The 10742-nt window shown below is 46.6% G+C and overlaps 1 protein-coding gene across 4 annotated transcripts in view; it reads left to right on the forward strand.

The window, feature by feature from the left end:
- Wwox (WW domain-containing oxidoreductase) overlaps window positions 1-10742 on the forward strand; it is a 930922-nt gene that overhangs the window by 589070 nt on the left and 331110 nt on the right. The window lies entirely within an intron of this gene.

Genomic DNA, 10742 nt, shown 5'->3' on the forward strand with positions numbered 1-10742 from the left:
TCTGGCTGCCTGCCCAAATGTGACCTTGGAAATGGCTTGTGAGATCTCTTCAGGGCCTAGAGGGTCTCCCTTCACCCTACTCACTGGCCTTGCCCTCTCCCAGATGTTCCCAAGTCCCCCGTGTGATCTTATGCATCCTCGCTGGGATATATCAGTCAATCATCAAAGAAACACAGCAGACTAGAAATACCCTTGCATCTGCCCTGCTTCCCCTTTGTGTTTCACCATAAAGACTCCTCCAGAGAAGGCCCAGTCCAATGTCAGTTGTCATCAAATCCTAAACTTGACCTCTTCTGTTGACCCCTCCGAGATAGTTAGTTCATGAGAAAATTTCAGACACAGGTCGGAGGGAGGAGGTAAGAGGTACACTCCTTTCTTTTGTAGCATTGACACCCACCCTACCCACCACTGCACCCCACCTCCCCCACACACCCAGACATAAAACCACACAAGCGATCCCTCTATTCTTCCTGTCGTTGCGGAGCCTCCAGATGTAGGCTCATTGGTAGTCTTAGTGCGTTCCTCAGTGTTTGTGCTTTTAATAGATATTGCAAGTGTGTTTAATGTGAAAATAGAAACGGAGGGCTTTTAAAAGAGCTTACTCAAAATCCTGCCAATTACTGAAGTAGACCAGACAAGAAGGAGCCACTTATTCTTTTTAATACAGGGAGGACAGGGGCGTTTCCACCAAAAGCCTGGCCCTTTGTCTTTAAAAATATCCATCTCTTAGGTACTGAGTTATAATAACGAAGGCAGATGTAGCTGAGTCACATTAGAAAGCATGACCGAATGCCGATGTGTCAGGCTCCAGTGTGTCATATGTCATATGCAGAGGAGCCAGGAGAGCTCTTACTTGGTGGCTCAGAGTCTTTTCGTTTGGGGAGAAGATAATCTTCATTTAGCTTTTATTTATTTTTGCACGTGTACGCATGTCTAGTAGGAACATGTACATGCTCTAATATGGACGGGCACCTTTCATGCCTGGGACAAATGTGTGCACTTGTGTGTGGAGGCCCAAAGAGCCTCGATTTCTCTCTACTTTCTTTATTGAGGGAGGGTTTCCTCCTGACAATAGAGTGTTAGACAGCCAACTTGTCCTGAGAATCCCAACTATCTCTGAAGCGCTGAGATTACAGGGGGCCACTATACCTGCCCAGCTGGAACCCCAGCCCCTTGCACTCCTGCAGCAACTGTCTTATCCACTTAGCCATCCCCATAGCCCCATCTTTAACCCCCGGTGCCAGTTTGCTAAACTGTGTCATCCTCTTGCCTTTCAAGTGCTCTCAGTCACCTGCTGACACGTATTCAAGGGTAAGAAATCATGAAGAGTCCCCTGCAAGAGCAGAAGTAAATTATCACTAGAGAGAGACAAACAAGTCAATTCCCAAGGCCTGAGACATTGCCCAAAGCAGCCCTAAGTTGTCTGCCCAGCTGCCTCTGAAGTTGAGCCTGCCATCCGAAGTTAAGTTTATGCCAATGTGGAGGTCAAATCTTCCATAATGCTCTGCAGCCCCTGGTGGATGGTGGAGCTAAGGAATTAACATTGCTTAAACCTTCTTCCTCTTTCTGGTTCTTAAATGTGAGCTCTGTTCTATTTTTCCTCCCCCCTCCAAACTCTGACTCCAATTCTCCAAGAATAAGGAAGCTTTAGCCAACTGCAATTTCAAAGTATTGCCTCTTAAGCCCAGGCCAAGTGTGGAGACGTGATAGAATTCTGATTAATGCAGCGTATTATATTAATTTTCAGAGGAACCTGCAGGCATTTCTCTCGTTCCTAGTGCAGGCTGGCCTGCCAGAAGCATTTGTCTACGTAAAGAGCTAATATCTTCGGCTACCAACAACCCTAAAGCTGGAAATCTATCGGAAGAGTTGGCGTCTCTCGATGTGCATAAGGCACACTACAAAATAGATATAGAACTTGGCTGAACTTTGTTTCAAATTTGCCAATCAAAACTCAGAAGTCACTGCCAAGTTGGCTTCGGAATCTCTTGGTTGGAGCCAGCACTAATTATGTCAACAAGTAGCCCAAGTTTGGCCCCTGTTAAATCCTTTGCTCCTGGGGGTTAGGACTATGCCTTTGGTGTATAAGCAAACTCCACTGTGTCCATAAGCTGCGCCTGGCTTCTACCTAAATCTCCCAAGACCTCCTGACTTACCATTTCCTTCTATGCCCCTGGGGCACACAACTCCTGTCTCTATCATAGACAGCAAGGGTTGAAAGGCAGACAGATGGCCTGGACCCCAGCAAGAGGTTTTCTGATAAGGCCAAACCTTAGAATCACAGTCATCTCTGCAACTGAGAAGCCTCGTTTAGGCAGTCGGGGGAGTCTAGTCTATCAACTCTTCCATATACAGCATCCCTTAGGGAAAGTTAGTGCCTGTGGAAGGGAAGGAGGTGACTGTGGAGTGGATGGGACAAGCTGAGCTGAGCTAACAGGCCTGGGAGTCTCAGCTCGCCCCCATGGGAAGCTCTCGAGCTCCAAGGGCCCATCAAAACTGCTCTCCATTGGGTTGGTACAGCCAGACTTTTGGACCTCTGCCTTGACTGTTGGATAGACTGGCCCTGGAAGGACATGATCTTAAGAGTGACCTTGAGCATGACTGCCCTCTGTCATTCTCCCTGGAAGAGTGTTAGCTGAAACTGCAAGGCCTGCCTGGAAAGGAGGTCTAAGCTACATTGTCAGCCTGGCATGAACACCACCTGCCCTTTAGCTCAAGCCCTGCTCCAGCTCTTTCCACACCATCGACCTCTAGGATATAGACCTCTTTTCTATGGGTTGAGTTTGCTAGGAGCGATTCTGTGTCCCTTGTTGATCCAACACCTGAAGCCCATGTCTGAAGGTGTATGCTATGTGGACACATATGTGTGCAGGTGCATGCATGTAGAGCCAGGTGAGGATGTCAGGTGTCCTGCTCTGTCTTAGTTCACCTCATTCTCATGGAACAGGAACTCAGCCAGAAACTGAAGCTCAATTAACCAGAAAGACCCAGAGACCCTCCCGTGCTGAGGTAACATGCTTATTTTTCAAGTGGGTAACAGGTATTTGAATTTGGGTTCTCAAGCTTGGCCTTACCCACTGAGCCATCTCACTCACCCTTCAAGCCTCCGATTCTAAAGCCAGGCTGAGTGCTTGAAAAAACTGCAAAATAAGCTCAGCCCAGCCTAGTGCCAGATGCATTAGCATGCTAGATTCTGGCTTTTCAGCCCGAAGCAAACCATTCCTCACTCTAGCTAGAGTTTTCCGTATTAGAGCCAACTGTCAGGCATGGAAAATTCTGATGAAACCAAGTAAAATTCCCATCTCTGGCCAGAAATTTTAAATATGTTAGGACTAAAAATCTTCAGAATTTAGACATTCACCAGAACCAAGAGGCACCAAATGGCCGGCACAGGGCCTGGAATCCTCACACACCCTTAATGTTTTTCTTTCAGAAAACTACATGGCAGGCAGATTTCAAGAAACACTGTCTCTGCTGAACCCAGACACTTCCTCCTGTTTAGATTGGACTCTGAGGGAAGGTTGGGGGGGAGATTCCTTGGGTAGCCTGCTTTCTCTTCAGGAATGTAATGGAATTCGAAGGTAATCCTTAAAGGGCAGCCATTTGTAAAGGAGAAAGGAGACAAGGAAAGGATGCTGAGGGGACCTCCTCCAAGGCTGCCATTAAACAACAGCCACAGCACAAAGGGCCCAGAAAAAGAGGAAGAGGCCCTGTTGCTTTTAAATTTGTAAAAAAACCTGTTAAGGCGAATCCTGGATTCATATTCAGCTTGAAAAACAGGGAGAGACCGCCTACAACATGCTTAGAAGTTTGAATACTCTTTCAGTAGCTCTTCGTTATCTCAAATTAAATCTTAAATTGAGCCTGTGGTTCTGTGAATTAATACTCAGGCCTTTCAGCCGGGCTGCTGAGGTCATTCAAATCTAATGGTGGAAATGGGCACAAGGTCAGGACTTGGCTGGAAGTGTATAGAATGTCTTTATGATGCCAGCAGATGTTAGCATTCCACAGCTAGAGCTGCCAGGCACTGAGGGGTTGGGGAGCTGCAGCAGGGCTGAGGGGAGGGGCTTGCTTACCCCCTCCCATTATTGTATCTGCTGCCCCTTGTGTGAAGTAATACAGAATCCTGCCACGTCCCACCGTCCTGCAACAAGGCAAGCAGTTCCTTAAGCAGAAAAGAATGTAACGGCAGTCAGTGTGGCAAACTCCCCATCATAGGATTCTGTGGGCCCGGAAGGGTCTTATGGAATGACACAGAACAACTCAAACAAGGTCCACTCCAACAACAGTTCAATGACAGCCTCAGCCTAAGGTGTAGTAAACCGTGTCTGATAACACAGCTGTGGCCCACGTATTGAGAAACTTACATAAATGTACACACACCTGTGCAAATGCATATCTCAAGTTAGCTGAACATAGGCTGGTATAAATCCCCTAGGAGAAAGAAGCATTGTCTCATGGTTTAAGACATCTGCAGTGTGTGTGTGTGTGTGTGTGTGTGTGTGTATGTGTGTGTGTGTGTGTAAGCCAGAGGTCTTCATTGAGTGTCCACCTCTCTTACTCTTCACGTTAGTTTTTAAGATGGGATCTCTTGCTATCCCTGGATCTCATCCCTTCAGCTACACTGGCGAGCAAGTGAGCCCCAGGGACACCGGAGTTCCAGGAGTGCACTGCCACACCTAGCTGTTATATAGATGCCAAGGATCCGAACTCGGACCCTCACAGTTCCTCAACATGTGCTTTGCACACATTCCCCCAGCCCTTCAGTCTATCCTTCCCATCTTTGAACCCCATATTTTATTTCATTTCCTAGTTACTTTTGGTTTCTGAGATCAGGTCTCATAGACTCCAGCCTGGTCCCCAATTCAAGGGTGACCTTAACTCCCACCCTTCCTTCTTCTACCTTCCATCACTGGCCTCTGGCTTCAGAGCTCTTTAGAATCACATCAGAGGAGGCTTTAGAGGCAGGGTATGATGATGATAAGGAGAGGAAGGGTTCCTGAATCTCACTGCAGAAGCAATAGGTGTGGTCATCATGGTTTCAGAGCAGGTGTGTAATCTCTAGGTGTCTCGGTCTTCTGATCTTCACTGTCCCCCTAACATACCTCTGACTAATTTAAGGACAGGGAGACCCCGGAACTGGAAGTGCCTCTCATTGTGGGACGAGAGAGAAACAGAGAAATCACAACCATGTACCAGACAAGGGTGCTACTGCAGGTCAGGGGCAGGCCCACCCCTGCCTCCTTGTTAGGAGTGGGCTTTGGGGGATGTATCCGTGAGACTGAGGGGGTGGACTGCTGACAAGTGGGGACAGAGCCACAGTGAAGGTGTCAGGTCATGAAGGGGAATTAGCTGCCAGGTATCAATAGGTGGAGATTGCTGCAGGCACTGGTGACTGAGAGCCCTGAGTGTCTCTATTAACTCCTCAGGCCATGAGGCCTTAATGACACCCCTGCCAACGACAGAAGAGGCAGCAAGTGACAGACGTAAAGAAGGATGCAGGCTAATCCAATCTGAACACCCCATGGGGCTCGGGAACTCCCAAGGCCTGGCTCCTGTTGCCTGTCACGTGGTGGCAAAGAGGATGACACTAAAGATCAGCCTCCAGAGACAAGATGGACGTGAGGGTGGGGGTGGGGGTAGGGAACTAAAATATGGGATGCAAAACTGGAAGTGACTCTGCATGTGGAGGAAGCTGGACTGGGGGACAAGGAAGACCTGTGCAGAAAGATCTGACTTATCTCTATCAGTATTACTGCTTCATTGCAATCTAACGCTCCAGGCCCCTTTCTGTTCCCTCCATTAAATATGGCCCACATTATTTGTCAATAATGTTTGGAGAACTTATATTGATCGTGGTTGCTGTCATCTTTATTAATTCTCCAATTCTACAGAGTGAACAGTATTATTTCAATTTGCAATTAAGCAGGCCGGGACTCAACTAGATTCAAAGCCTAGAGATTTGCTCTAGCCTCTGCATTTGAACTGCACTTCTCACACTGTGCAGGTATCCTTGTGTTAATCCTAAAATGTTGGCATAGCCCTTCTTGTTACACAGATGGAGAAATGGAAAACACTAGAAGTGAAAGAGCTTGTTGGAGAAACAGAGCTATGGTGCTGTACCCTTCCCATGCCGTTCAGCTCCATTGCTGGAAGTTGGGAAGCATGTCTCCTCCTCCGTCGTGAGGTTCCCAAGGATAAAACAAGCAATATACTAGCCAAATTTATCCTGGGAAACCCATATGATTATTGGGTTTACTTATAGAGCATGAGTGAGTTACAAGCAGAAATGTAGGTGACTCCAAAGCAAACAATCTAGTCTCTACCCAGTGTGGATGATGGCTTTCTGTTTGGTTTGAACCTTCCACAAGACAGTCTCCCTGGGAATCTGGTCTGTCAAATGTGAGGCTCATCTATATATAACCTCACTGATGACACTAAGAAATACGGGACCAAACAACCAGGGGCCTAGCCAACTGGACACAGAAGTTTAACCCTCACCCTCATGTCAGTTTTCTCTGAGGGTTCTAGAATCAGACCTTAATCCATCCCCAACAGGTCCATGTGTCACCCAGCTGAGAGAGAGGGAGAGTGTCAGCAATACCTCAGGATCCTGTAGTCAGTGAGGACTGGGAACTCCCAACCTGGATGCCTCCTTTCCTGCTGGTGATCATGCCAATAAACAAAACTATCCATAGTACAGCAGTACAGCCTCCTACAATACCTCCAACACACAGTTGGCAGGGATGATGCATGAAAGGCACCAGTAACAGTAACAATGAGGAAGAAAGCTGTGAAGGGAGGAAGGAAGGGGGCACAGTAGAGGGGGGAAGGAAGAGGGCATAGTGGAGGAAAGGAGGAAGCTGCCAACATCCTAGAACATTTCATATGTGGCTGTCAGATAAACAAGAGTTGGTACACTCTGTTTCTCTTTTGCCTGTATGCATATATTGTACATTCATTCTCTTAAAGTCTTTGACCTTGGCCTGGGGAGATGGCTCAGGGGTTAAGAGTGCTTGCCACTGTTCTTTCAGAGGACCCAATTTCAGGACTTAGCATCCATGGGCTGCTCACAACTGCCTGTAACTCTAGCTCCAAGGGATCCAGCATCCTTCTCTGGCCCCACAGACACTTGCACATGCACATACACTTGTGCACATGCACACATGGGCATACACACACACACACACAAAAAAAAACATACACACAGACACACCAATAAAAAATAAAAAAGTATTTTCTGAAAAACTTCTTTGCTCTTAGCTGAGTCGTAATATTTGGTTTTCTGTCTGTCTTTCTATCTGTGCATCTTTCTCTCCACCATTCATCCATCCATCCATCCATCCATCTATCCATCCATCCATCCATCTATCCATCTATGTATGTATCTCTATCTATCTATCTTTCATCCATCCATCCATCTTTATATCTTTCTCTATCTCTCTCTATCTCTCCTCCCTCCCCCTGGCTCTCACTCTATTCCTTCTTCTCTCTCTATCCCTCTTTCTCCCCTCTCTCTTTCTCATATAGCTGCCCATTCTGCTTTTGAAAGAAAATGATGGTACATGTATAACTGTTTTCATGGCTTTCCCCAAAGACCTGAAAATTAAGTGTAAATAAATTATCCATTACCAGAGAAGTCCTGTCCTTCCCACATACTCCTCCCAGCACAGGCCCAGCTTCTTCCTTCACCTCCAAGAGACATTTTCCAAGGTCACTAAATTAAGCCTTCAGACAATCGAAAAATTGAATCTTGGTACATCTATTTTCCTAACAAAATTTCTGCAGCACGGATTGGGGCTGACAGGTGCGGCCGCACAGCCTTCTGGGCTGTTCAGGTCGATTTGGCCAAGCAGGACAGCATCAGCTGGGATTGGAGGGAACATCTGAGCCACTCAGGCCCCCTGGGAGTCACAGAGTCCCTTACCTCCTTGCCACTGTAAATGACTGTCCCTGTCGCTCTCAAAGCATCCCCTTTTCCTCCTCAACTGGCTGCCTCCTCACCCCCTGCAGCCAACAGCTCAAAAATCTATTCAATTATTTATCAAACAGACCCCCGCAATCATTGCAAACACGTTTAAATAGATCTGGAAACTGTTCTTTGCAAGGATTCTAATGATGCTATTGAAACCACAGCCCTGGTTAGAGAAGAGCTAGAAGGATAGGGGGTATGGATTTGTGAGAGAAAGGGGAGCTTCACCCACGCTTTGCAGTTACCACAGGCTATCTTGCTGTTCAGAAAGCAGGAATCACCCAGGACCTGGAAGCTGGGCATCCTGGCTCAGTGAATGCCAGCCTCTTGACTCTGGGGATCACTTCCTCTCTCTGGGCCTGCTTGCCTCATATACAAGCCGCATCTTCCCTGAGACTTCCAGTATCCCTTCCCTTGGGCTTCCCCAGGCTCCAAGATTCATATTTAAAGCTTCTGGTGAAAATTATATTGTCTTTTTTTAATTTTTAAAAGATTTATTTACTTTATGTATATGAGTACAATGTAGTTGCTAGACATACCAGAAGAGGGCATCAGATCCCATTACCAATGGTTCTGAGCCACCGTGTGGCTGCTGGGAATTGAACTCAGGACCTCTGGAAGAGTAGTCAGTGCTCTCAACCGTTGAGCCATCTCTCCAGCCCAAGAACTGTATTCTATACAAGTGCATACATGAATAGGAATGTATGACAAAGCTTTAATTTGCTGTCTAGCGCTAAGACCATGGCATTCTTGGAAGATAGTCTGAGTTTTATCCTTGATTTTGCATACCCACCAGGTTCCACGGGGGCCACCTGCATAGTACCAATGACTTCTGCCAATGAATGCAGGCAAGACCAAAGTATAGCACAGTATTTCAGTCAAGTGAATGAGGGAAGCCATCAGTTGATTCAGAACACTGCTCACTCTCCTCCCATAGCCCCAAATGTGGCTTTCAGAGGCTTGGGACTCAGCAGCGCGAAGCCCACTCAGACGACTCTTGTTGTGGCCTGCATAACAACAGCATGTGAGCCTGCCGGGCTTGTCATAAATCTTGTACATCTGTACTGTTTGTGCTGAAGGGTCCGCACATTCCTGTAACAAATGCCAGGAGGCCAGCCAGCAAGGCTGAGCGGGGACAAAGTCCCCATCCGGCACCGGCCTGTGCTAAGTCTGCAGAATATTTAAATAAGGGGTTAATTTATAAAGTGAAGCCCAGGAAACTTTCCACGATTGTTGTGCCTGTGTCTCATAAATCGGCACAAATTGAATCTAGGTTTCTGTGCCCGTCAGCTCCTGGGTAAACCAAAATTTATTGAGAGGTACATAGGTTGCTGTCCAAGGAAACATAGTAAATGAGAGAAAGGTATACTCGGGAGGTCGGTAAACCAGATGTGGAGGCAGAGAGCAAGGACGATATGGCAGAGTCAAAATGGGAAACCGTCTTTGTTCTGAGTTCAGAAACACAGCCCTGCTGGAAGCAATTGGAGGCTGGCTACCAGAAACTCTCTCTTCTCTCTTTCTTTATTCCTTGCTTGCTTGCTTGCTTGCTTTCCTTCCTTCCTTCTTTCTTTTCCTTCCTTCTTTTTTTTTTTTTTTTTTTTGGTTCTTTTTTTTCGGAGCTGGGGACCGAACCCAGGGCCTTGCGCTTCCTAGGCAAGCGCTCTACCACTGAGCTAATCCCCAGCCCCCCTTCCTTCTTTCTTTTCCTTCCTTCTTTACTTCCTTCCTTCCTTTCTTCCTTCCTTCCTCTTCTTTTTTTCTTTTGTGAAAATTCCACTGACTTCTTAGTCTGTTGTCTTTTCCAGAAGAGGTTTATAGATGCAGATATTAGGGGGTGAGGATCCAGAGGAGAATGGAGCTGAGGATTCGCATACAGCAGATTATTAGGCTTGCTCGTCCAGAGCTACAGTCATTATTGGAACTATGCATCTGAGGTGACCACGGCTCTACTCTAACAGTGGCTGTCTATCATAACTCGGCATGTGTCCCTCATTAGCAGAAACAATCATAACAGCGCCTCATGCATTTCAAGGACCAACCATGAACCAGACACAAGGTTAAATGTGGTACAAACTTTATTTCCAGTCTATTAAAGGATGGTTTCTCAAGGGTAGGCTGAAGGTTTGTATTGTACACTACACCGGGCCACTGCTTTTTTGACTTTTGTTTTTAACTCATACTCTTATCTCCTTGGCCAGCATACCAGTTGAGTTTCTTTGCTAGCATTTTATTTTTGCAACTTTAATCCATTTGCTTTTCACTCTAACTCATGGGCAAACTCGCCCGGTAGCGAATAGACCGTTTTAAAGCCTACACATGGGTAACGGCCACACCATCGTATGATAGCAGCCGAGCAGCATGGGTAATTGTAAGGAGAAGGCCACAGCACAGTTGGTGGAATACTCGTCTAACGTGTGTGAAGGCCTGAGTTCAAGCTTATCCACAGCTCTGCCCTAAACTCAGGGCATGGTGGCACACTCCTGTAATCCTAGAACTTGGGAAGTCAAAGCAAAAGGATGAGAGGCTCAAGGTCAACTCAGCTGTATAGAGTTTGAGGCTGGCCTGCTCTGTATGATGTCCTGCCTTACAATGAATAAAAAAAAAAAAAAAAAAAAAAAACAAGTAACATTCAAAAGTAAATATCCGTAAACAGTGCCTTGAACATAGTTGTAGGTCAGTGGTGTGTTAAAGGGAGAGCGAAATTACGCTGAGCTCTGTGAAATCTCACAATATAGTGCTTAAGAATACGTACACGGCTTGTTCCACACAG

Source organism: Rattus norvegicus, chromosome 19, assembly GCF_036323735.1.
Source record: "Rattus norvegicus strain BN/NHsdMcwi chromosome 19, GRCr8, whole genome shotgun sequence".
In the NCBI taxonomy this organism is placed as follows: Eukaryota; Metazoa; Chordata; class Mammalia; order Rodentia; family Muridae; genus Rattus; species Rattus norvegicus.